The following is a 27754-nucleotide window of genomic DNA, read 5'->3' as shown; positions in this document are numbered from 1 at the left end:
CCACAGACATGTACAAGTCAACCTAGTGGAGACATCTCTCCATTGGAGACAACTAAACCTAGCCACCATGCTGCCCATTACCCCTTATTATCATCATGACCATCACCTCTCCTAATGTGGAGTGGTACAGCAGCCCTCTAAAGAGCTTCCCACATTGACCCTGCTACAGTCTGTTCAACAGATAAGTGTCTTCTGAAGGGTTTCCCGCAATGCTTGCCACAGTGTACAAGCCCTGCTCTAACTGAACCCTGTCTTCTCCAGTTTTATCTGAGCCCTGTCTTCTCGCTCATGTGGTTTGATTGCATCTGTCACAGTGGTTTTTCTGTTTTCCTTCAAGCTGGCTATGTTCATGGTTGTCCATGACTGTCGGAGTTCATCTGTCTAGAGAACTCTCTTCTGTGACTCTTAGAGTTTGGGGATACCCAGGTCTCTGCTCACACATCAGCTTCCCTTACTCCTTTGTATCTCATGTTTGTGGAGAAGGGGTCTCTTTTTTTCACTCTAAAGCCCTATTGGAAAACAAAGATATTTATTTACTATCTCTCAGGCAAGAGTTCAGGTTTCCTGCATGCGAGTACTGTCCCTGTCCCTTATGCTAACAAGTTATCATGCTGGAAGAATCCTTGCCACCACCGACAGCACTCTATATATACAGCTGACAGATAAACTGGGAGGAAATTGTTTGGTTAATGAATTGAATGCAACCACTTCATTGAATCAATTTAGTTTAAAATTAGGGAAGTATTTCATTGATATTCAATCCATTTCCATGAAAGGAAATTTGCCCGTTTTCTCTTCCATGGAAATAACCAGACTTCCTCAAAGGATTGGTTTAACTCAGGATTATTTTGAGATTATCTATTAAGATTCAGCCAAGTAATTTTTAAACGTTAAAAATTGTTTACATTTGTTTACTCAGTATGTGTGTGTCTCTGTGCGCACACATGTGTGTGTTTGTATGTGTAACATACATACTTTGTGCATGTCACAGTAGATATGTGAAGGTCAAACCACCTTTGGCTGTAAATTCTGGAGATCGTTTTTAACTCAGTTTTGGCAGAAGTAGCTATTATCCACTGAAACATCTCACCACCCTCCAATGTTTAGATAATTTGAGACTATGATATTATATGAAAATCTTGGCTTTAAGAATAATTGGAATACTAAAATACATAGCACAGTATTAATAATGTTTATGAAAATTTACATATTCACATTTACATTTTTCTTGCCTCACCACATATTATTACTTCCTGATTTGGCCAGTCACTTCTTGTTTATGATGGAAATAGTATGGAGAACTGTAAAAAAGGTAGTGATTTTAACCAACTAGCAAGCTACTAGCTAGCATCCATGTGTTTAAGGATGCTGGCTAAGACATGAGACCAGGACAAGACAAATATGGTTCACAGTGTTGGTTGGAGATGAAATATCTGCACTAATTCTTGGAGCTTAATTTCCACAGATAACATAATGAAGAACAGAAGACATACACAGACCCAAAAGGTTGTGTTAGAAGTGAAATCCTGGTCCTCTAAAGCTAGTACAGCAACTCTAATTCAGAAAAATGCCAATATGCTTATTGAACTGGTTGAAAAAGAAAACGACATTTTTTTCTCCTAAGAATAATATCAACCATCTTTTGAAACCATTTGTTTTGCTATATATATATATATATATATATATATATATATATATATATATTATACTTACTTAAGATTTGAAACAAGTTCTCACGTAGATACGGATGTCCTAAAACTCAGTGTGTGACCTGGTTGGCATCTAAATCTCAGCAATCCCTGTTCCTCTGTCTCCTGAGTGCTGGTACTGTACACATGCACCACCATGCCTGGGTTTTTTATGAGATTTTTGAAAAGTGAATCCACAAAAAGACTAACAGCCTGCTTCTGAAAATATGCAGAGACAGACTGGTAAGGAATTGTTTCTACAATACATTAAAAATGTCACTGTAAAGTTCTATGATGATGCCTTCATCCTTAACGTATTGATATTTGTAGATAACACATCTGGGAAATAAAGAAGCCTGAGGGAAGCCTTGAGACTGGAGCTTTCTGGATGATACTGGGCCCTTGTAAATGACTAATAAGGGACTCCGTTTCTCTTTTCCCATACAGACACAAAGAAATTAGTTGAACACACAAGATGGTGGCCCAGATTCCTCAGAATAGAAATGCGTTCGTGGCACATTGATGGTGGAGTCTCTACCTTCTGGCTATGTGAGACACATGTTTCTGTTGTTTAAAGTCTGGGGTAATTTCAGGTAGCAATGCAAGCTGGCAAAACACAACAGATATTTCCCTACGGTCATCTCTTCCTCTCTGCCTCCCATTCTTCCTTTTCCTTCTCTTAAATAAAAGATTCTTTTCTTAACACAGGTATCTGTTGAAAGTACTTTTTCCAGGGGATGATTAGGAAAAAAACATATTATTACTGAAGAAACATTATGCCAGTACATGAAGGAAATTTTGATTGATCATGAATTTTTATTGACCAATTTTGATTGCCTATCAATCCGCTACTTAACTACTTTGTTTATTGGCTTTAAACAGAGTGTCATCATACAGCAAGGAAGTTGAGAATCACCTATCTCCAGCAGAGTGACTCACTGGCATACCTGGTAACCAGTGCTGATTTCTGCTTGCCCTCTACTGTCTCTGTAAAGCATCCTCCAGAATAATGGCCCAGGCAAGCAGTGCCATGCTGAGATGTAGAACTGGATCAAATGGATGAGGGATGAAAATGTTGGAGTTACCACTTAATGTGACTAATTGCAATCTCAGAAATGATGATTTCCCCCCCCCCCAGTGGGTATCTGTAAGGTGTTTCTCCTTCACAGCTATTTTGTTCACATAGCCAGGCAAATCTCATTAAGAAAAGGTTGCTGAGGCTAGGACATTTGAGGAGAGCTTCCTTGGTTTGTGAGTCACTCATATCCATCACTGTATTGGGCATTCTCCATGTTTGTCTTAATCTTTACTCATCTTGGACATACAATCTGCCGAGTTGATGGAAAAATGAAAACTGTCCTCTTTTTTATAAAGTTTCCTGGTGAGCAATGTAATTTGAAAATTAATATAAAATCCTGAGTCAGCTACTTAGTTTCACCCAATTCCTGTAAGAGGAAACTCATAAGATTTAACGAGGCTTTTAGTAACTTCACAATAGACTTCAGCATTGATCAGCGAATTTCATTTGCTTTCCAGATACTAGTTCCCTCCTATGGAGATGTTGTATCACCCAGCCTCTGAGCCAAACTAATGCTGAAACACGGTTCCCCAGGTTCTCAGATGATCTCAGGTTCAATTATCAGCTAAAATGGTCAGTTAATTTCACTAGAGGATTAATGATGACTACCTCTGGGTGTGTCTCAGCTGGTATTTACAGAGATAAACCAATCCTCAGAACTCTGAACTAACCAATAGATTAATCATTTGATAGACTCTAGTATTATTGACAGGTGACAAAAGGTAAGAAGTGTATCCATAACAGGAGAAAATAGGTCACTGGGGGTATACACTTGGAACTGTATCTCCTAATCCCTTGCTGTATACCTCTTCTCTTGCTCCTTGTCCACCATGGGTAAGCTCCTATGTCACTTACTCCCACTGCAGTGACATTTTGCCAAGTGTGTGGACTGAACATGCACTGAAACTTCCAAATCAATTTCTCTTCCCTCTATTTCTGTCTGTGATTTCTTCATGACAATGCAAAAAGTCACCAATTTATCATTGCTAAATTCTTCTGTCTTAATCTCAAGCTATTATCATTTGATTATTAAATATTTTCCCTTTCTACCTTAGGCAAACACATCTTGAACATTAAGTGTGCAGGCTTGTTTTTTGTCAGTGATACAAAGTAGAGTATCTAGGAAGAGAGAACCTCACCTGAGGAATCACATCCACCGCATTGGTATGTGGGTATGTCTGTAGGGCATTTTCTTGATTAACGATTGATGTGGGAAGGTCCAACCACCTGGGCACGTAGTCTTGGGTTGTTTAAGACAGCTGACTGAGTCTGGATGGTGGTGGCACATACCTTTAATCCCAGCACCTGTGACGTAGAGGCAGGTACGCTCTGTGAGTTCAGGTCAGCTTGGTCTACAGAGTGAGCTACAGGACAGATAAGGCTACATGGAAAAATGCGCTCTCACCCCCCCCCCAAAAGCAAGCTGATTGAGCAAGCCACAAGCCATGGACACAAGTCAGTAAGCAGTTCTCCTCCTCCTCGCCTCTGCTTCAGTTTCTACACCCAGGTTCCTGCCTTGGGCTCCTGACCCGACTTCCCCTAAAGATGGACTGTAATGTCAAAGTACAGGCCAAATGAACCCATCCCCCAAAGCTGTTTTGGGTCAGTGTTTTATTTTGGTCAGTGTTTCACTACAACAGAAACTATGCCAGGACATTAAATATATAATTAAAACTTTCAGTATTATTGGTGATAAACATTAGAGATTATGCTAAGTGGTGGATTTAACCAGTTTTATTATTATTTAAATTTTCCCGGCTATAAGAAATTTAAAAAAACTCAAGGCAGTTTTTGCATTGATTCCCTTTAACTCCTAGACTCATGTGTGGAAATGCTGAGGGTTATTTTACCAATGCTCCTACTCTTGTCCCGGCAGCCTTGATTTCAGTCCAGAAACCTGTGTCACTTCATTGTAAGTAGCCACCCATCACCATCTCCTAATTGGTTTGGCACTAACCCATGCTATTGCCATAAGTCTGTCATCCCCTGATGGATATCCCGGCCTGCACACATGCCACATGGGGGTCCAATGTGGAAGGTAAAATGTGCCCTATGACACCGTGACATTGTCTGCAAAGGATGTCAATTCTTTGTGAACATTCCCACGGAGAACCCGACCTCTGTTCACCACAAACAGGAACTTTCTTTCCTTTTTCTTTTTTTTTTTTAACCGGAAGGTAGATCGAGAGAGGAAACAGTGTTGATTTCTGGGAGAAGTGGTGTTGGAAGTACAGTTTGCCCTTGGAACAATTGTGGGAAGCTCCACAGAGCGTGTCCTTTTTACTCAGTATAATAGAAATCACTTCCACTTCTCTGAGGAAACAGCAGTTCAAAGACAGGACACAGAGTCCCGAAGCCCTGGCAGCTTTTGAATAGTGTTTTTCTCTTCTTCACTGGCAAACTGAAAGAGTCTCTGTGTAGGTAAATTAAGCCACCTGAGTCTCATTTAGGTTTGACCATGATGATTTCCTTTTGTATTACCGGGACTGACATATCTGGTCCCACTCATTTATTCAAGAAACTCACACTAAACATTGTCTTTGTATTGAGCTAGGTAGTACAGATCTACAAACGAGTAAAACACTTGCACTCAAGAAGAACACAATCCACACAAATGATTGGAAAATACGACATTCTGGACAGCAGTTAGGAAACATGTTTGCCAAATGGCGACAAGTGAGCATTATTTCGATATCTGTGCCAGAAAAATTCCTACCTAACCTTTTCTAGGTCCACAGGCTGGGAGATTCAGCCCTTTTAAAGTCATGTAATATATTATTTAGAGTACAGAGTCCACCCTGCTGGAAACAATGAGATATTGTGTCACTGTTGGAATCAAAGGGCTAGAAATGACAAAATGGCATGAATGGGTGTTTAAAATGTACAATACCAAGTGATTTAAAAATGAAAGAAATATAGGAATCTTAAATAATAACATGATCATAAATTATAACAAAGCATATATAACCATAATGTTCACCTATTGTACAAAAAAAATAAATTAAAATGACAGTTTCTGTTGTCAAGGGTTATGGGAATGGAGACAATGGATACATGACTTATATGATAGATTTTTAGACCACTGTTTGACCACCTAGTTTGAGACAAACTAGGGAGTATGAATAATTAAATTCTCAAAGAAAATACTGAACTGGATAAGGAAAAAAATCCAACTAGAAAGTACTGAGCTGAACTCAAGAAAGCCAGTATCAGAGAGGGAGGACTGATGATCAAAGGGATTAAGACTGGGCTGGTTGAACCCCCAGAAACAGCTGACCAGACAAAGGTTAACTCTTGAATCCCAGGCATCAGCCTGGGAATCCAGCATGGGACTGATCAAGACCCCCTGAATCTGGGTGTCAGTGAGGAGGCCTAGGTAATCTATTGAGCCTTGGACAGCAGATCAGTACCCATCCCAAGTATACACACGGTCTCTGGACTCCCATAGAACAATGTGAGGTGCACTCTCACCCTGAACTCTTGGGGAAGGGTCTAGGCCCTGCCCTATATGAAATGACAGACTATGGACACCCCCATGGAGGGCCTCACCCTCCCTGGGGGAATGAGGGGATAACGGGGGGGGATGGGGGGGAGGGCACGGGAGGAGGGGAGGGAAAGGGAGAGGGACCTCGTACTGACTTGTGAAGCAACCTTGTTTCTTATCTAAATTTAAAATGGAAAATAAAAAAAATATTAATAAAAAAAATTTGAACACAAAAAAAAAATCCAACTAGAGACAGGCGAGATCAGCTTGGAATAGCATTCAGTTGCAGAGAGTGTTAATAAAGCCTAGTGGATCCAGGAAAATGTCGTGAAAGTAACATCTGGAAAGAATGTTAGACATCCAGTCTCACAGCTGTCTCTTACTACACACTAGTTCATCCTTGCCCCTGAATCTGATTTCACCTTTATCCTCGTAAGTTAATTTGCTGTTATTGAAGCCTTTCTTCCAAACAGCATTGATACACTGTCTAATCCACACCAGATTAAATGGAGTGTGAGCTACTGTATATTAAAAAGCAGATTAGAAAGCCATCATTTCTTACGGATCAGCATTGAGATAGAGTATAGATGGTGAAAACCCCTGTGGTTGCCCATCCTACTCTGTCCTACTCCAGTGAACACATGGTAGTCAACCTATTATGATTTATCCATAAAATTAGCACATGGGCAATGGTACTTTTGTTTTGTTTGCTTTTAAGACACAACCTCATATTTCCCACCCAGCAGTTAGGTAAGTCCTACCTCTTTATGCCAATGCCTTTCTGGATGTGTGCTAGCTGGTTCTGCCCATTGTCCTTACAAACCAGAATCCTGCTACGTGCCTAGCAGTACCCATGTTTTTTCTGCCTTACTCGTCCTCTGTCTCCCTCTCGATTTTCAACACAATTCATAGTGACTTTACTTTTCTGTAACCCATCTGTCTGGCCTTCAGCATCATGATGCCAAAGATCTCCCCAAAATGTATCTAATGCCAGCTTGTGAAAGAGACAAAGTATAAATAATCATGCCAAAACCCCTGAAGTCAGAGACCCTGGTTCACACACAAATGTTCAACTAACTCACTACAGAGCCACAGATTAGTATTCAATGATGCCTGTGAGATGAAAAGATGAATGATGTCTTTTAGGGTTGAGGGTCACTTTAAACACTGAAAGAATCAGTATATGCAAAGTTCTTAAAGCAATAGCTGGTGTGGAGTACATGCTCTAAAATACTGTCAGTGATTTTTACTGTCTCCAGGGTTTATCCTGCCTGAGAAAGAAGCCCTTCTCCTTTGTAAGTTAAGCAACGGGACTAGGGAAGAAAAAAATCCCCATTGATTCATGTCTCCTCCTCTGTCTCTGTCTCTGTCTCTGTCTCTGTCTCTCTCTGTCTCTCTCTGTCTCTCTCTCTGTCTCTCTTTCTGTCTCTGTCTCTGTCTTTGTCTCTCTCTCTCTCTCTCTCTCTCATTGTTTCATTGTTTTGGAGAATGAAATACATTAAAATGGGAACAGTGCAGAGTCTGAGTTCAGATGACCCAGGTCAAACACAGCTGTCCTTTCCTTTCCTCATTGTGAGATGCTGGGGAAATTTATCTGCCTTGGTCCATTTCCCTGTTTATGGAATGACAATAATAATGACCTCTAGCACTCATAACAGAAGTCAGGATTCATCACAATAAATTGTGTGAATGCCTGGGTGTGAGTACTACTGTGCTAATATTCATCACTGTTGTCATGGTTATCTGATCTCTGCTTCCATGCTGTTAGGGAGTATGTCATAGCACTTCCTGAAGAGTCAATGAGCAATGACCCCAGTTCAATGTTCTAGCAAAAAAAACAAAAACAAAAAAACCCTAGTACTTTGGACAAGTCTTATTTTTAGTTCAAAATCCATTTTATTATGAGCACAAAGAAAATAATCAGTATGTAGAGCTAATTGCATCATTAATATATTAGTTTTAAAATTAAAAATATTCACTAGATACATGTACCACATACACACATTTCATTTCCTCTAATATTTATTGCAATGTACTCTTCATCAGTGTGCAAAACCAAGAGAAAAGTGTGTATTACTCAAATTCCATCACTATAACAAATACCTGTGATAATTTATAAATGAAAAGGGGTTATTTGGGCTCACGATTTTGGAGTTTGACTCTGGTTATTTGACCTTAATGTTTTAGAAAACATTGTAGAGTAGGAAAGAGAAGAGGGTTGTTAGTGACAGAGAAAAGGACAGTTGGGGGGAGAGGGAGGGGGAGAGAGAGAGGAAGGGAAGAAGAGAGAGAAGGAGACAGAGATCAAGGTTCCACAATTTCTTTTGAAGTCATTTCTTCAGTGACCCAAAGATACTCCTCCAGGCTCTACCTCTTAAAGTTCACTGATTCCCAATAGTACCAATGTAGATGTCAAATTTTTAATACATAGGTCTTTGTGGGACATTTAAGATCCACAAAACAGTATGAAACATTCAGAAGAAGCAAGACTTTCATGGACTATGCATTTGTTCCATCATTTAGTGATCACAAACAGAGAAATATTAGACAGGTTATTCTGCCTTTTTGTAGATTAGAACAAGTGGGGTACAAATTTCCATTAATATCATACAGCTAATTTGCATAAAAATTGAGGTTTAGAAGAAAGTGTGTTGACTTTTTACCTCATCTAGAATTATTTTCCACAAAATTCAAGAAGAACCTAGGCAAGAACTTGGAAACGTGATTATTAGGGAAGGAGGGCTATTAATAAGAAATAGAAGATAGACCAATGGATGAAGGTGAATATGATCAGAGTATACTCTTATATGTGTGTCTGAAATATAATAATGAAACCCAATATCTTATATAATCAATATATGCTAACAGAAAGTATTACCCTTAAATGAATTCACAGTTTTTGGCCAAGCTCTGCAAACCAATGCACACAATACAGTAAGTGTATTTGTTTGTGTTATTTGGGGGGGGAATAGAGATATAGAGAAGGAACATTCATGTAAGTTCTTGGTCAAACAGTCTTTCTCCATGCACAGTAATTTTACTGTGTACTGTTTCAGTGTATTTGAACTCTATCTTGGGCTCATTAAAACGCATGACCCTGTAAAAACATATATATATATATATAATATACAATTAATTATATGAATTATATTTTATTACATACTAATTACTTGCATAATTCTGAGCATAAATATATACATATATATATATTCAAAATTAGTCCCTCTGTCTTTCCATGTCCTGAGTCATTTTCTCAGGTGAGCTGTCAAATCTTAACCAATATCAGGTCAAGGAAACAGGTATGTAGCTGCCTGTTACTATGAGTCATCTGTAGGTGGAAGCTGTGGGCACTAAACCCATTCAGGGGTCCATTTCCTCAGCCCCTTTACCTTAAGTAACACATATTTCCCATCAGCCTTAATCAAAAAACTAACAATAATCTATTTAGGGTACTATGGTGTTTTGAATAAATCAGTAAATATTTGCAAGTCATTCAAAATAATTCCTAATATACAACAAATCAAATATGTCTATGTGAATATATAAAATATATATTTTATAGTTTTCCGTATAATTATATAAAAGTTTTATGTATTCATATATGTATCTACATACATGTGTGAAGAGGCCATGGCATTGGATTTCTGAAAATACTTCCTTCAAATATTCACAAACCCATACATTTATTAATGTTTAATCATTCTTGAAAACAGGTCTTTAAATGATTGTTTGTGCTTAAACACTAAAAGTTTAGATTTATTCTTTACTACTACAATAAAGAAAGGAATTAAAAAACTTGAGTTGGGCAAAACGCATTTCCAAGAAGACCTTTTGGAGAAGGCTAATTGTAGAAAAATTCACAGTGACCTTTGTTTCAGAGCGTGACGTTGGAACCTTTGCTACCTCCCTGTGTTGTTCATGTTTTTGTTATGGCACCTGTAGCTCTAATATAATCCAATATAAGAGACAACTTCAGTTCCTTCCTCACCTTCTCAAACTATTCAATCAGCATCTTGTCTTTGCTTGCATCTTGAGGTCTACTTTCACCTCTTTTCCTCCAGTTCTCCTGAAAGTTCCACAGGGCAGAACCTGATTGTGCAGAGCATGAATTACTTCACTAGCATCTTCCCTCTAATAAACACTCCCCACAATCACAACTGACCTTGTAATGTGCTGACTTAAGCTCTTGATTCTTGTTACTTACAAAATTGTAAGTCTAAAACCTGCAGTGTGGTGCCAAGGTCTTCCAAAACCAGGTCTAGTTTATCTCCCCAGTTATTTCATGATTCTTCTGTGTGCACCAACCTGACACCAGAAGAAAGCAATGACCATTCCTTGAGTGTCTCAAGCAGTCGATGCTTCCATAACTGTAACTCAAGTGGTTGTCTGTTTTAGGCATTGTTTTGTTTTGTTTTGTTTTATGTCCTCATTCTTATTCTCAGCTTAGAGGAATATTAGTCAAATTTAAACATTCAGTTTCATATGACTGCTTCTCTAAAGCCATACTCCAAAACCTGCTTCTGGACTCCAGACCAGACGGCACATGAATTCATTATAACAGTGCTGGAATCAATCATTCCTGCATTCATCTTCCTTATTCCCTGGAAATTTGCAGAACCAGGTCATGAGCATCTTGTAAACCCCAGGATCCATACTAGCTTTGGTTGTGGTAGATCCTTAATTAAGGTGTGTGTGTGTGCGTGCGTGCGTGTGTGTGTGGGGGGGGGCTGTGTGGCTGTGAGAGGCTAGAAGATTGTGTGAACTCCCCAGAGCTGCAGTTAGAGGCAATATTGAGTATATAAATGTGGTACTGGGACATAAAATGCAAGAGCAGTAATTACTCTTTACCTCTCCAGCCCCTCTTATACTTCAGGAAATGATTATGTAGGAGGTCTTTTATTCTCTAAACCCAATGATTGTAAAGGTAAAAATAAAATTGCAAACATATTGAGAATGAAAATATTAATTAATTAAAATATCCTTAATTATAAGTAAATCCAATACTACATTATTTTTGAGTAGTGTTATAACTAAAGTAGCACTGAATGCAGATTTTTCCTTTATACCTATCTATATTTCTAGAGATAGAAAGAAATATACATTTATGTACATGTGTTTATATATGATGTGTGTATACATATGAATGTGTATATACATGTATGTATGTACATATATATGTTATATGACTACATAACAGAGAGAGAAGGTATGTATATTGCTTTTAAAAGTTGACATCCTCCATTAATCTATTAGTAAATTTGTTCTAGAAAAGAAATGAGGACGGAAAACAAGGGCCATGTTGAAAGATCCAGATAGAATGTGGAGATGAACTTCAGGCCCAATTTTTATTAGGGTGAGAGTTAAACTGAGAAGACAATGTCTGAGAGCACTGGCATCCTACAACAGATGGGATAGAATTGTGAATTGAACAGGATATCAAGTTCAATGAGCCTTAAAACACCTCAACTTGGAAACTATCATCTTTCGGATGGAGGCACAAATAAAGGAAGAAAGCATCATGTTTTATTTATCTTGAATTGAAAGATAGGAAATAAGGAATAATAAGTATCTGTAAGGAGTTATAAATATCTGTGATAAGACTCGTTGAAGTTTCCACTGTATTTTCCAATGAAGATAAGATACATAAGAAAACAATTTTTGCATGACCACAGTGAAATTTTATATGTAGAAAATTTTTTGAAAATCATATTTAATGATAAAATCCAAAAAATTATAAACAATAGTTCTGTTGGCTATATGCTTTATTGTTAGCTGTTATTGTTACCCTCAAACTAATGATAATCTCTCCCAGTGAAACAAAGCTGAGTTAAAAGATCCTTTTTAATATTCTTCTCATATTTTCAAAGCTGTGTGCTAGTTAACTAACAAATACTAATGAACTTGAGGCAAGTTCATTGAATCCCTCCAAGGAAGACAAGAGGAACATAGAGAAAACAAACAGCCAACATAAGCAAGGCCAAAATAACACATGTGTAAACATTCCACAAGCAGAAGGCTGATCTCACAGGCCAGAAGTTGCTCAGTAGTCATCTCACTTCTACTTAACATATCACCTTTGCCCCTGTCATTCTGGATTAGTTCGCCTTCATCCTTTCTGGTCAATGGAACCTCCCCATCCCCTGGTCTCCAGTCCATAGTGGCTTCTCTTCTAGACACCTGTGCCTCTTGTATGTGACATCCACTCAATTAAAACACTCACTTTATCTAATTGTCTCTACGTGTGCATGTGTAAGCTTGTACATATTCTTATAAATAGGTAAGAAGATGCTGGAAACTGGAGATTTCTCTCCTGCTTGCCCTCCCCCCTTCCCATGGTGATTTTTTGCATTTTAGTTTTTCTGCTTTCTTGGAATACATGAAAGTATGACAGAGATATCTTGCAGTGTTTCATCTTAGCCTGTTTTTATCACTCAAATACATTTTTTTCTTCCACATAGATAAGGTGAAGGAATAAACAGCAATATGGTGAACGAAATACAGGTTTTTTGATCAGATAAACAAAGTTTCAAATTTGAGCTCTTTCTACTGTAAGGGTGTGACAATCTAGGGCATATTCTTGACCTCCAAAAGCTTTATTCCTCTCCTATCAACGAGACAATAGATATTTAACTTGCCCTACTGTTATAAGACAGCAAGTATACATACTAAGTATTGTGCCAATATTGCATATTCTTGATACTTCCCATCAGAGTTTTCCCTGTATTATTTTATGCATACTCTTTAATGAAGAAATGTGTCCTCTGACCCCAGCACATGATGCTTATTTTTACCATGTGTCATTTTTCATAGTTTTGTCTTTGGACACCACCACTCACCTTCAAAGTGTCCCTGTTCTCTTAGGACTCACATTGTAAATCTCTGCAATACTCACCCAGTTGCTGTCACCCACTTCTCTTCACTGACAATGTGATTGTCTGTCTTACCTTATTCCTTCCATTATCTTTGCCATTATAAATTTTAGAGACACAACACTCTTAATTAGATAATCCCATTCTCAATTTTTTGTTCTTTGACCTCCTTTCTTGACACACTAGTTTTCAATCAGTCCCACTTGGTAACTGATAGCTCTACTCATGCACATCAGCCATGTAAATCATCTCTGAGACAGAGATCAAACAACTTACTCTGAGCATCACTTAAAACTCTACACTTAACTTACTCTGCGCAACAATTATGTGATTACACTGAAATTCAAATTTGTTGACTCTATCAATAACCCCACATGCTTCTGGTCATTTTGCCCTTTAACTCAACAAAAGATTTTGTACTTCCAGCCTGAGATCATTTTTTTTGGCACAGAAATTTAGCTATCTTACCAATCTAACCTTCTATTGAAAGACTTTACAAAACAGGTTTAATCCATCATTGTCTGCTTGGGCAGGTAAGCGTGACTACAGAAAAACGTGCAAACATGCTGAGATCTCATTTTAAGCTTGCAAACCTAAGTTTTCATATGTATCAAACATTTGCCAGAAATTGTACTCTATTTTTGTGAAAAGATTGCTTTTCTATCAGAAAAAGTATCTTGTCAACTTTCTTGCTAATTATCTTCTTTACTTTATGTAACTTTCAATATCAAATTTGTTTCTAATGTCTGTGCCGTGTTACTTGGAAAACCCCATTGTGTCTGTGTCTGTGAATAAATTTTCTTATTATACAGGAGACTCCTGTTATTGTAAGGACTGTCTCTCTTCTCTTACTTAATCAAGGATGCGAATTTCCATGTATTCCCCTTTAAGCACTGCACCATCACTTTCTCATTTACTGTCCCAAACTTAGGTCATATGTCTGGTAGACCATGAAGACAGATATGCATATGCTTACATTCTTTCTAGTTCCTGTCCCATCTCTTTGAACTCTACTGCACAGAAACTCTCTCCAAAGCAAAAGATCAACCTTCAAATCTCCATGCCCATCCTCCATCTTGCCCAGTCAAGCTAATAATGCTATAACTCAGGTAGTTACTGGAACTTATTCATCATCCCTGATTCTTCTTTTCTGTATACAGTCCACTTACAAAACTTGACAGTGGTTCCACTTTCAAAATACTCATTGGTTTTGTTTTTACTTCTTACATGACATGGTCTATTCTTAATACAAATTAAAATGGTGAATTTAAAATGAATAAGGTAAAATTGTGTTCCCTTATTTTCTTCACAATTAGAGAAAGATACAAAAACAAAAAGAAAACAAAATTATCATTTATACTTCCTGTTTCTTGCATCTGGAATTCTCTCCAAATTTTCACACCTGTCTTTTTAATCCCTCAGATTGTTGCTCAAACATCAACTCAGTGGGTTTTTCAAATACTTTGTCAAAAATATTCCTTCTGGTCAAGAATTGTCCATCTTCCTACTTCCTTCATTTTCCTAATAGTTGTTACCACTATTTAAATTATTTAACTTAAAATTTAAATATATGTTTATTAATACTTTGAGAATTTCATGTATAGTGTATTTTGATTATATTTACCACCTACTACCCCTAATATCTCCCAGATATACCCTTTTAAGAAACATTACATGTTAGTCACTTTTACCAAATATTATAAAATGTATTTAAAACGAGGAATTGAAATCTTACCTCCCTCACTTTGTAGGGCTTTTAGAAAGATGTTCATCTCCTTCCTCATAAGACCTTTGTTTACATGAATGCTCTGCTACATTTTCAGACTGAAGTGACTGAGCCTTCCCTCTCTGTTTCCTTTACGTCAGACCTTTTCAAACTAGTGAGCCATGAACAATGGAGGTCTCGTCTCAGTCAATGGGGAAAGGACATAATCACCTCCTGAGACAGAATAAAATCAGGTGCCCATCCTATCTCTGTGTGCTTGCTACTCTGCTTTGGTGAGAAACCCACCATCTTAACCAAGAATAAAGCTGTGCTTTGTTGCAGTTCGCATGCTCTCCTTTTTATGACACTGAACTTCTTTATATCATCCACCTCTCAATGTTGTGTTCTCTTTGTTTTAACTTTATAACCCAGAGCCCGTTTTGAGCTGCCCATGAATGCAGGACCATCAACTGGAACAATGTCAACTTACCAGGGGCCACACCCTTAAACAATACTAGTTTTCCCTCCTCCCCAAGAAGTCATCAATTGTAAATAGCTCCTCAGCTATGTGTATATATTTAGGAAGCTTTAAGGTACTACTTATGAAACAGTAGGTTTCCCTTTGACTCTTCAAATACCCACTGTTAGTTAAACTTCCCTTAACCACTACTCTCCCCTGCTATCCATTTTATAAATATATTCATTTGAGATAATCTAAAGAGAAGGAACTATGCCCTCATTTACTCATTAGAGAACTTGAACTATGAGGAGCAAGGTATGTCTTCAGAGACTGTGTATTACATTAGCAAAAGCCCAGACTCTGGACTCAATTCCTAGATTTAAAATTCCAACCCTTCAACTCCCCTGCTTTTCAACCTCGGGCAAGGCAGTTAGGCTCTTTTTGTGCCACTCCCTTAAATTTAACAAGGGGGTGGATAATTAGTAACTACTTCACGAACTGCTAAGAGGATTACCAAGGTGAAGACATATGAAGTTCTTACACCTGGCAGGTACGTGGGAAGCACCTAATACAGGTGAACGAGGATCTTCCAACTTTGATACTGGATGATGCTGCCTCGTGCAGAGTTGTCTGCAGGACAAGCATCACATTTGATGTCCCCACTGAAACAGAAGTTCACATTAAGGGGGTACATTTCTATGTTGAATGTAAAAATTGTTCATATGTGGATATATGTTGCAGTTTCTTGTTTAATATGCCCAAATGTTGAAGGCCAGTGATAAGACAGGAAGGGGGGTTATTTGATAAGTGCAAATGCTTGGCATCCTCATTCTAACCGTAATGCTAAGAGTTTTGAAAACATGCCACTATATATTCAAATTAAAGCCTTGAAATCAGATTGACTCCTTAGAAAATGCTTAACCCTCCACAAACAGTATAAAGTGGTTTATTTTTTATTTTACCATTCTTAATGGAAATTTAGAAATTTACAAAAAAGATTTATCTTTCTCCTGAGAACAGATTAATGGATAGTCTCAAAGGATTAAAAACTATTAATGCTAAGAGACAAATTGTTAGAACATGATTATTCTTCCCTGTCAGGATTTTGAGTTCCAGATCTCTTGTTAAGATTTCCATGGAAAGACCTAGTCTTCAGGGTTCATCATTGGAAAAAATCATATATTTTGCTTGATCCTTAACTGCTGATGGAACTTTTGAATATTTGTTTTTCTTTCACACAGTAATAAACAAAACTCACGTGATTATATGCTTATTATTCCAAGTTAGGCTTTTAGAGGGTTTTGTTTTGTTTCGTTTTGTTGGGATGAATATCAACTCTGGTAGTTTGAGTGAGAATGGCCCTCATAGGCTCACGTATTTGAATACTCAGTCTCCAATTGGTGGAACCGTCTGGGAAGAATTAGGGAGTGTAGCCTTGTTGGAGGAGGCATGTCACTGATGGAGAGCTTGAAGTTTCAAAAGACTCCTACCATTCCCAATGTGCTCCCTGCCTCTTGCTTACATTTTGAAATGTGAGCTCTTAGTGGCTGCTGTGGCCATGACTTCATTCCAGTATAATGAACTCTAACCCTATGTAAAGGGAAGCCCAACTAACTGCTTTCTTTTATGACTTGCAATGGTGTTTTATCCAGGCAATAGAAAAGAAACTAATACACCAACAAACTATAAATGTGTGTGCCCTTTACAGTGTGCTATTATTTGGGAAACTATCAAGTGTCTTGCCTTTGGGAACTCGAATATTTCTGAAATGTTCTATTGATGTGTTTCAGGAAACCTGATGGAGAATGGTTTAGCCACCTACACTGAGGTCACATAACCTCGAAATGAAGGGTACTATTTGAGTGACCTCAAGCAAAACAGAGCTATAACAAGACTGTAAGAGATAAAGAGGAAGTGGCATGTGCTGTTTATCATTTCAGTCTAGAAACAAAAATAAGGAAGTGGCAAAAAGGCACAGCCAAGAAATTCCTGATGATGTCTGCAATATGACATCTTTTGCTGTTTGGTTATATGACATCCCCTAGTCTCCACTGGTTCCTTCCTTATGTCCCAGCAGGGAAAGTAGGCATGGTGAGTACACATTGCGGTCAACAGATTTCACTGAAGTGGGTTTAAAAATTACAGGAGTTTCTAATAAAATGTAAATGTAAATTGGCAAAAATGTCAATAATCAAAGATACTGTAAAAGTTTTTTAGAGCTGAAGGTTTGCCTTCAGTGTAAAAAAGAAAAGTACAATGGTGTCTTCTCATCCTCTACTCCTTTTCTTCTACCGTCTCAGTTAATAAGTACGGGTTTTACTTAGGAGAGATACCGTGCCACATCCTATGAGACTCCCCTAGCTTTTATAAGTTAGTTGCATGTATTGTGAAGACGTGAGAAGAAAACACACTGGGCCACTGCTCTGATGTTAATCCCTTATCAGCCTTCTCTAGATTGACTCCAAAACAAGGACCAAATGCACAACGTGAAAACAGTGATGCCGCGACCCCAGCAGAAACTCAATTTCTGATAGGTCTCACAACCAAGGCCCTTCTTCAGAAATTTTGTAGCAAGCCAGGTGCTGCTGGGAATGTGTATTCCCTCAGCACTGAGGGAACAGAGGCAAAAAATGTCAGGAGTTGGAAGCCAGCATGAGATCTTAGATACTGTCTTAAAAAAAATCTAAGTAACTAAAAAACAAACCTAACTAAATAAATAAATACAAGTAAAATTCTATCTTGTAGCTGTTCCTGAGTCTAAGGTGCATGAAGATAAAGATACAACCTTTAGTCAATGATTGTGATCAAATGTGCCTCCAAATATATGCATGGAAATTTAGCTCATTGCTTTCTGAGTAATATATTTTGCAGAACAGTTTCGAAATCAAAGATAAGTGTGGTTGTAGCACACTTGTAATCCCAGCACTCGGGAAGTACAAACATAAGGATCAAAGGTCAAAGCCCATCCTCAGCTACACTATACGTTACTGTGCAGCCTTACCTATATGAAGTCTTATCTCAAAAAAAGAGATAGAAAGACATGAAAGAAAAGAAAGAAAGAAAGCAAGAAAGAAGGGGAGAGAGAGAGGGAAGGAAGGAAGGAAGGAAGGAAGGAAGGAAGGAAGGAAGGAAGGGAGGGAGGAAGGCAGGAAGGAAGGCAGGAAGGAAGGAAGGAAGGAAGGAAGGAAGGAAGGCAGGAATTTCTGTTGAGAAGGTATTTTAGGTGAAAGCAAACCACCCCCAGAATATATACCAATTCTCTTGGGAGCTCATTTGCATATTAGCTGTATGAAAATGTTGAACTCTACCTTCTTTGTATCTTTATTCTCAAAAACAAATCGATCACGATGTCTAGGCCACACTGTTCATCCAGTATCACTGAACTGATAATTAGCTGAGGCTATCTCACCTTGATCTCAGGGGCACCCTTGGTCAGTACTAACGTGGTCAGAATCATCCTGTCTCCAGCATCAAGGCTTCCGTTTATATTTCTACACAGCACAATGTTGTTTGCTCATGTCACATAAACAAATTGTCTGTGTCATCTCTCAAACCAGGTCATTCATGTTAATGTGCACTCTGACTCAGCATTGTGAACACACTGTGTGCTTGCCTTATTCTCTAGTACATATGCCTTCAAAATTCACTCTACCCACCCGCAAGGATCAACTGAAAGGGGCCTTGGGGCAACCATCCCAGTGCTCTGATACACACCTGGATCGGGCCAGACAGGCCTGGTACACTGACTTCTGTTCAGTCCTCCCTAGACAACCTGTTTAAGGTTGCATACTTAAAATTAAATACTTGCAGCATTAGGCAGCCTGAATGGATGCTGTAATTTCACTTCAAAGAAAGACGATTACATTTTTATTAATGTAAAATCCTCTGTATACCTGCTTAGCTTTCTGCTTTAAAACTTCTTTTGAAGACAAATGGGCATAATTCTTCCTTCAGATCTAACCAGAGACGGCATAAATTCCAGGCCCCATCAAGGAAGCTCTAAATGGAGATGGCTCGTTCCTCGGTCTTCCTTTGTGGATTGCACCACAGAAATCTCCCAGGGCCAAATTTAAAACATATTTGCCTTAGACTTTGCCAAGTTTGGTATTATTTTGCAATTTCAGTCTTTAAAAAAGAAAAACCTTCTGTGTAGAGGTATTTTCTGTCTCTGCTCTGTTTTTCATAGCTCTTTTACCTCTTTCTGTCTCAAACATCTATTTTCAGTAAAGACAATGAAAATGATAAGAAATTGGAAATGAGTTGGCATTTGTTTAAAAGGCATTGTGGTTCTTCCTATAAAAACTAATCAAAACCTTCTGTGTTGTTCCCATCTTACCCTATTGTTATGGGCACAGCACACACTGCTTGTGGAGTTGTTGGGAAAATGTATTATTAAACAAATGGATAAAGTAACAGTGTCTGGGAACAGGCTTCCTAAGCAGAAGTCACTGGGCCCAGCACTACCTACAACCTGTCTCCAAAGACAGCAAATCAAAGATCTCGAGTTTCTTTTCTTCAAAAGGTTAAGAGTGAGCCTGGCAGTGGTGATGCAGTCGTTAATCCCAGCACTCTAGAGGCAGGGCAGGTGGATCTCAGTAAGTTCGAGGCCAGCCTGGTTGACAGAGTGAGTTCTGGGACAGACAGGGCTACACAGTGAAACTCTGTACCAAAGGAAAAAAAATAGAGTGCTTTGCAAAAGCTTTTAGATTTTGGATTCTTTGTCGTAGGAGTCCAGCAAATATAATTTGTTTTTAAATGTGTAAAACACTTCTAATGGCCTAGGCTGATAGCCGTGTCTTATGCTTTATCACAAATAGGATGTCAGTGTGCCAGAAGGCAAATAAATAAATAAGCAAATAAATAAATCTAATTTCTCTGTTATAATGTTAAAATTTATTTCCTTGAACCCTGGAATTCTTAATCTTGGTCCCAGAGAGTTTACTTGGTTGAAATCAGTCAGAAAGTTTCTTGTAAAAGGAGATGCCGAGCAAAGTCATCTCAAAGTTCCCTCTAGAGTACCTGTCTCCCTTCAGATTTCCAGTGAGAACCTGCAGCAAATATGTAATGTCTTAATGCAATGGTCCAACATTACGCTGAGAATTTTGTATACAATTTTCATTTGCAATTTCCCACAGCTCTGTTATTCCTCTCCTATGTTATTACTCTCTCCTACATTGTACATACCTAGGAAGCCCCAATAATTTGTTCATTTTCAAATGTTCCAATGGTCACAGTTCATAAACACCATTTTAGATTGTCTTTATTAACTTTATGAAAGGGACAATAAAATTTACCTCATAAAGTGTAAGATCTTGTTTTCATCAATCAGAAAACAAAAATCTTAAGGTTGATCTAGAAAGGCTGAAAAAATACAGTTCCCTACTCCCACTGGCTTTATGAAAATTCATTCCAGTGTCATCAAGGTTAGCCACAGATTTTATAAAAGATAATATTATCCAAGATATCACTTAACAACAGTCTTAAACTCCTGGAATACAATCTAAGTAAGAGACGAGCAATAAAATGAACAAAGAGTCAAGACCATGTTGGGGAAACCCATAGAATCAGCTAACCCAAGCTAGGGGAATATCACTGACTCCAGTCTGACAAATGGGAAACCTGCATAATACCAAACTAGACTCCCTTAATAAAGGTGACAACGGTGCTGCTGGGGAAATATATGAGGTCACTGGCAGTGGGTCCAAGACCTAACACTAATGCACAAACTGACTTAGTGAAGCCCATTCTGTATGGAGAGATACCTTGCTCAGCCTAGACGCAGGAGTGTGGGGGTGGAGAGGTGCAGATGGGAGGTGGGGGGGAGATAAGTTGGAGGAGCAGTATAAGAGGAGGTAGGAACTGGGATTGTAATGTAAAAATTAATTTAAAAAAAAGAACAGCCTTAAAATTGCATTCTAGTTACCTTATGCTGGCATTTAATATACATTGAAGTCCCATTAAACCATATAGTATATGTGGTGTGAATCTGCATAACTCATGCAAACCACCATGCTATAAAGGCTAATGCAGGATCAACCAAAATCAGAATGAAGTTATTAGAAAACAAACAAAAAATAAAACTTGAAACCCATCCTCATGGTAGTCCAATGGTTCTCAACTTATGAGTCACAATCCGTTTGGGGGTCACATATCAGATACCCTCAGATACCCTGCATATCCATTATTTATATTACAATTTGTAACAATAGCAAAATTATACCTATAAAGTAGCAAAAAATTATTTTAAGGCTGGGGGTCACCACAACAGGCGGAACTTTATTCAAGTGTCACAGCATTAGGAAGCTGGAGAAACCACTGTTATAGTCAGTTCTGTAACCAACGGCAAGTCACTCCATCCACATGGACTTCACATTCTGTAAGGGAATGGACAGGAGCATGCTACTCAGTGTTCTTTAGATTCCCTTTTTTATATAATTTGTGATCATATACATTTATACTGTATATTCAGGGAAGTGTTACAACAGCCGATGCTCAGTATTAAGGATGAAACAAAGCACATGTTCTAGAAGGCAAACCTGCATGCATGCTTCAGGACTCCACATGGAACCTCTGCATGATAGCAAGGAACACATGTGAGTCTTATTTACACACATTAATAGCAATGGCTTTAAGAGTAACACTTCAAAATGCTATTATAAATAAGGAAAAGATTCTTTGGGATACTGAAGACGATATTGGAGGAAAGTGGGAGGAAATCGCCCTCATATTTCTTTAAGCCAGTGTTTAATCATTTTTTGCAAAAGGGAAATTGTGACTAGCATGGCGTGCAGCTGTGTGAGGATCAACTGAAAGGAGACCACAATTGGGTCTTAAATTAGAAGCACATCTGAGGATTGTTAACAATTTGTGAGTGATGTTAGTTTGTTGGAGTTTTCACTCCTTATTTGTGTATTTATATGACACACGAGACAGAAAAAAGGGAGAGGGAGAAGAAAAAGAAAAGAAATGGTCAGGAGGGAGCTAGAAAATAGGAGACTGCTAAGCAGATACTGCAATTTATGTATAGGCTTGATTTTGTGGCAGACTCTTTCCTAGAAAGAGAAAAATGAATAAAATCCTTTAAAGTCACTAAAAAATAACATGTAAAAAGAGCCCTGTGACAGAATCTGATAGGATGTTGTCCAACCACAATTTCCAAAAGCAGATACACTGAAAGGCAAACAGTGAAACACAGTAGAAAGTTCCTGAGTGGTGGCACATGCCTGTAATCCCAGAATTTGGGAAACTGAGGCAGGAAGACCAGGGAACCTGGGCCAGTCTGTGCTGTATATCAAGATCTCGCTTCAAACACCTCATATATTTTAAACATTAAACTAAGAAATCTAGAGAACAACACTACACTATGTAATCTGAGAAGACAGAATTAATTTATTCTTAAGACCTGAGCTCAGTGCTGATTGTGGAAGGTATAGATGTCTCTCTCATGTTTGCTTAGGCAATACTCAGCTACAAATAGGCCAATCTATACCCTGATCCTCAAGTGTTTTATCAATTGGTCACACACAATTTCTGATACTGTCTAAGCAACATACATATTCTCTAGGACAAGCTCATTCAAGCTAAAAACACAAGTATTTAGTACTTACTTGTACTCCTTAGGTCACAAAAAGTCAAAGAATTTAAGAAATACACTGGCCTTTCTCATAGTCTCAGATGTATTAAAGTCAATACCTAGAATTCTTCTCAATCTGTAAAAATTCTAAATTAATTATTCTTTCCTTCCTAGTTCTTAATTGAAAGATCTTGTACAGTAAATCTCAAGTACAAATTTGTAAAACAATAACCCGGAAACTTGTCATCAAGGATTGCTGTTTTTAGTGTTGTTGTTTGAAGATGGAGGTTTCTGTCCTGCCTGGTCCCACAGCCGCTTTGCCCCAAATAAACACACAAAGACTTTTATTAATTATAAAACTATTGGCCTATGGCTAGTGGTTCTTGCTGGCTAGCCTTCTCTTAATTATTAGCACATTTCTATTAATCTGTGTATTTCTACATGGCTTTATCTTACCAGAGAATGCCTGGCGCATTCTATCCCGGTCTCTACATGGCGTCTCTCCTTGGCTCTTCTCCTGGTCTGGTTGCCCCACCTGTCTTCTTCTTGAATATTTGCCGATCAGTGTTGTATTCATCAACCAGTAAGAGAAACATATATACAGAAGGACTTCCCCCATCAGTTGTTGCTTGTTTGGTTTTTACAGGCAGCATCTCTCTATGAAACCCTGGCTATCCTAGAACACACTACTATATAGTCTATGCTGGCCTTGAACTCCAACTCCCAGAGACCTGCATGCCTCTGCCTCCTGAATGCTGGTATTAAAGGCCATGTCCAGACAAAGCAAGGTCTGTTCTTTACCCTTCCCAAGGGATTCTGATTCCGATCTAGGTTGTAGATCAAAATATACTCTTAAAGACAAGTATTCCTATCCATTGAGTCTAGGAGACTTCATAGACTTTAGAAACACCATTGCCTTATTGTTAATATTCCTTCAGCTATAAAGTGTTCAAGTAGTGAAGAACAGAAAGTACTAAGGAGAAAATAGAGTATAAGGGGGTGGAGTCATTGAGGACAGGTACATTACAAAATAATTAAAAGATTTATCCATTTGTCAACATCTATTGCTAGTAAACACATCACAGCATACATAACTGATGATAAGTAGATGAAGGGAGTACCATTTTCCTGGAGGTGACCAATCAAAACACACAATAATAATAGACAAAGGAGATGTGCCCTCACAGGGTTGAGAAGGGTAGGTAATGAACAATGTTCAATTCTGCCAATAGGAGAAAACACATTGAATTAAAAATGTATGAGAAAGGGAGATAGCAATAGGTAATTCCTCCAGACACGGATGGATAACTAACTGTATCCTTATATCACCAAGAAACTACTAACATTCCCTTGGGATCAAAGGTTTACATTTTACAAGACCTACAGTGGTTGTGAAGGGCCTTGTCCTGTGAGTATCATATTAATACCTGGTCATGAATTCATCGTAGAAAGAGAATATGCACTAACATGAGAGACAATAAAGGCCATGCTGAGGGACAGGTCAGTTTGCTGAGCAGGAAACCAATGAGTCAGCTTCAGAGCAGCCATCACATGTGCTGTGGAAAGACTGCACGTGTTTGACCTACAAGGTCCGCTACACTAACAGCTCCACTGACAAAGCTGTATTCCCAAGCGTACCTAAAATCTCACCAATTCTGCTGATGCTGCAAAACTCCTAGACTGCTAAATGAAGTAAATGATAATGCATTGCTAGTCTTTTCAATATTAAAAAAATTAAATGGATGAAGGCATAAAGAGTCCGATAGAGGAAGAAGGAAACTGCGAAAGATGTCAAAGTGTCTGATGCTCCCAAAAGAGGAGTGGCAGGAAGGTGACTATGACCTCTAAAGAACACAGACCTCTGAGAATGTCCCAGATGCTCTGTTTCTGTAGGTCTAACACTGCAATATGCCCAGAAGACTTCCCCCTTTTCTTTCCTTTTTCTTTCTGTAAAAAGTTTCCAGGGCTGGGGGCTGGTAATGCACAGTCCTTTTACCCCAGCACTCAGGAGGCAGAGGCAGGCAGATCTCTGGGAGTTCAAAGCCATCCTGGTCTATAGATCGAGTACCAAAATATCCAAGGATCCAAAAAGAAACACAGTCTCCAAAAACCAAAGGCAGAAAGAATAAATAAATCTAATACTTTCTCTGTAGGTATGTGAGTATGTGGAGGGGAGGGTTGCATATGTCACAGCTTGGGTATGAAGATCAAAGAATACAACTTTTAGATTTATTTGTTTATTATATATATATTTTTTGGTTTTTCGAGACAGGGTTTCTCTGTATTGTTTTGGAGGCTATCGGTGCAGCCCAGCCTCGAACTCACAGAGATCCGCCTGCCTCTTTTTTGTTTTGTTTTGTTTTTTGTTTTTTGTTTTTTCGAGACAGGGTTTCTCTGTGGCTTTGGAGGCTGTCCTGGAACTCGCTCTGTAGACCAGGCTGGCCTCGAACTCACAGAGATCCGCCTGCTTCTGCCTCCCGAGTGCTGGGATTAAAGGTGTGTGCCACCAACACCCGGCTTGTTTATTATATTATGTGTGGGAGTGTTTTCCTTGTATGTGCATATGTGCACCTCATACCTGCCTAGTGCCCATAAAGTTAAGAAGAGGATTTCAGATTCCTGGGCAATGGAGTTACAGGTGATTGCAAACCACCAGGCTGATGCTGGGAACTGAACCCTAGCTCTCTGCAAGAGCAACAAGTGCTTTGAGTCACTGAGCCAGCTCTCCAGCCCAGGGACAAAGAGCAGAGAACAATTTGTGGGAGTGAGTTCTTCCCTTCTACCAGGTAGGACCTGGAGAAGAACTCAGACGGTCAGGTCTGGCAGCAGTGCCTTTCTTTTCTAACTCATCTCCTTTCTCCATTTCTCCTGCTTTCAGCCAAATGCATTGGAATTCTGAATTGACAACTTCATTTTGTTAAGGCAAGATAGGCAGTATGTATAGATGATGACGTTATATTAATATCAATCTTATCTACAGTCACTGGCTTCCACATATTGAGATTACTTAACTAGTCTGAACCCATGGGGAAGTTATCCTACAGTTTTACTTGCTTATTCCTGAGAAACCCTTAAACAGTACTCTACAGGCGGCTTTTAATGTCTGGACATCACTTTACCGAACTCCGTCTTCTGATCCTGCAAACTATATTCAAAAAGAACATAGCCTTTGGATAGTATGACACTTCTCTCTCTCTCTGTCTCCTCTGCTCTCTCTCTCTCTTTCTCTCTCTCTGTCTCTTTGTCTCTCTCTTGTGTGTGTGTGTGTGTGTGTGTGTGTGTGTGTGTTAATATAATGTGGGCATGTACATGTCCAGAGAGGTGAGACAAGGGCATCTGATCTCCTGGACTGGGTGTACAGACAGTTGTAAACTGCTTGATGTGGGTGGGAGAGTCCAATTCTGCTCTTCCTCAAGAGCAGCAAGTAATCTTAGCTGCTGATCCATCTCTTCAGCCCCTGTATGCTTACATTTTCCTCTCCCATTTCCTCTTTGTTTTGCTAATATGTTCTATTATCTCCTCCTAAAATGACCAGTTGCAAACCTCTTTGGCGGTGTTTTTTCCATAGTCATAGTATCTTGCATAGACACATAGCTACATCATAGATGGATACCCACGTGGATCAGATGCTTTTTCATTGTTCATCACATTGTGACAAATGGATTCTAAGGTGTTCCCCATAATTCCCACTTCCCTTACTTTGAGGATGACATCTGGAACTTGTAGTAAATTCAGTAGAGGGAAGATCATTGAAGACAGATGATTGTATGTGTAAGATTGCAAAGTATTAAGCTCCAGCTCGGTGGTACAGCATTTGCCCAGCATGTGTGAAATGCTGGGTTCTATCCTTAATACCACCATTTTTAAGTGCCTTTGGTTTCTTGTTCTTTTAAGCAGATACAGTGCTGTACATCTCTAATCTTAGCAGTTGGGAAGCTGAGGAAGGAGAATTGTGAGTTTGGGACCAGTCTGAGCTACAAAAGGAGACTGTCAATAGCAAGAACAGCAACAGAAAGGATATAGCTACGGAGATGCAGTGCACTCAGTAGAGTGCTTGATCCCCAGCCCCATATAACTAAGTGTGGCAGTGTGTGCCTATAATTGGAGCACCCTGGAAAGTTAAGCAGGAGCATCAGAAGTTAGTCATCCTAGGCTACACTAGGATATTAGAGGTTCTGTCTCAGTAACAGCAACAAAAGTTCATAAGTCTCTAACTCAATTTCCATATCACTCGAGGCAAAGTTATTTGATCGCCTAGACATGATGTACAAAACAGAGACTTCAAACCAAATTTCAGAATATCTTCCATATTTAAAAGGGTAGAAGTTGAAAAGGTTGAAGTTAATGATTGAAGGGAGACTTTCCCTGCTGAGAAATATCAATTAAGTGTGCCTGCCATCACTCCACTGGAGAATGGCTGGGAGTGTTGCCACTCACCCCAGGGCAGTGACTGAGGCTTCTGGGGGAAAAAAAAACGCTACATTTGTCAAAATGAAGACAGAACCATAAAGCGTGGGTAAATTGCTGAAGGAGACAGTAGAGCAGAGGGCTTTTGTTGAAGAAGAAAAACTGTGGTCAACATGAGGCAATGTTGTTATCATCTTTAAGGACAATCTATGTATCACAAAATGATAAAAAAAAAATTGCCAACAAGCCCAAGGACTTGAGTTTGACTCCCTGGGACCAACATGGCAGAAGAAAACCAATTCCCTCAAGTTTTCCTCTGACCTTCACATGGGCACAGTAGCATACATGTGCTACACACATCAGACACATAGGCACACAAATAAGCAAATAAACATACAAATAAACAAATGTGTTTTTCTAATGAAGTTGTTCTACAGCCTGACCAAGAGTAGATATATCCTATCCAGAATGGTGGACAAGTTTCTGTAAG

Source organism: Mesocricetus auratus, unplaced genomic scaffold, assembly GCF_017639785.1.
Source record: "Mesocricetus auratus isolate SY011 unplaced genomic scaffold, BCM_Maur_2.0 Super-Scaffold_100018, whole genome shotgun sequence".
Lineage (NCBI taxonomy): Eukaryota > Metazoa > Chordata > Mammalia > Rodentia > Cricetidae > Mesocricetus > Mesocricetus auratus.
The sequence above is the reverse complement of the archived record's forward strand: the minus strand, read 5'-3'. Positions refer to the sequence as shown.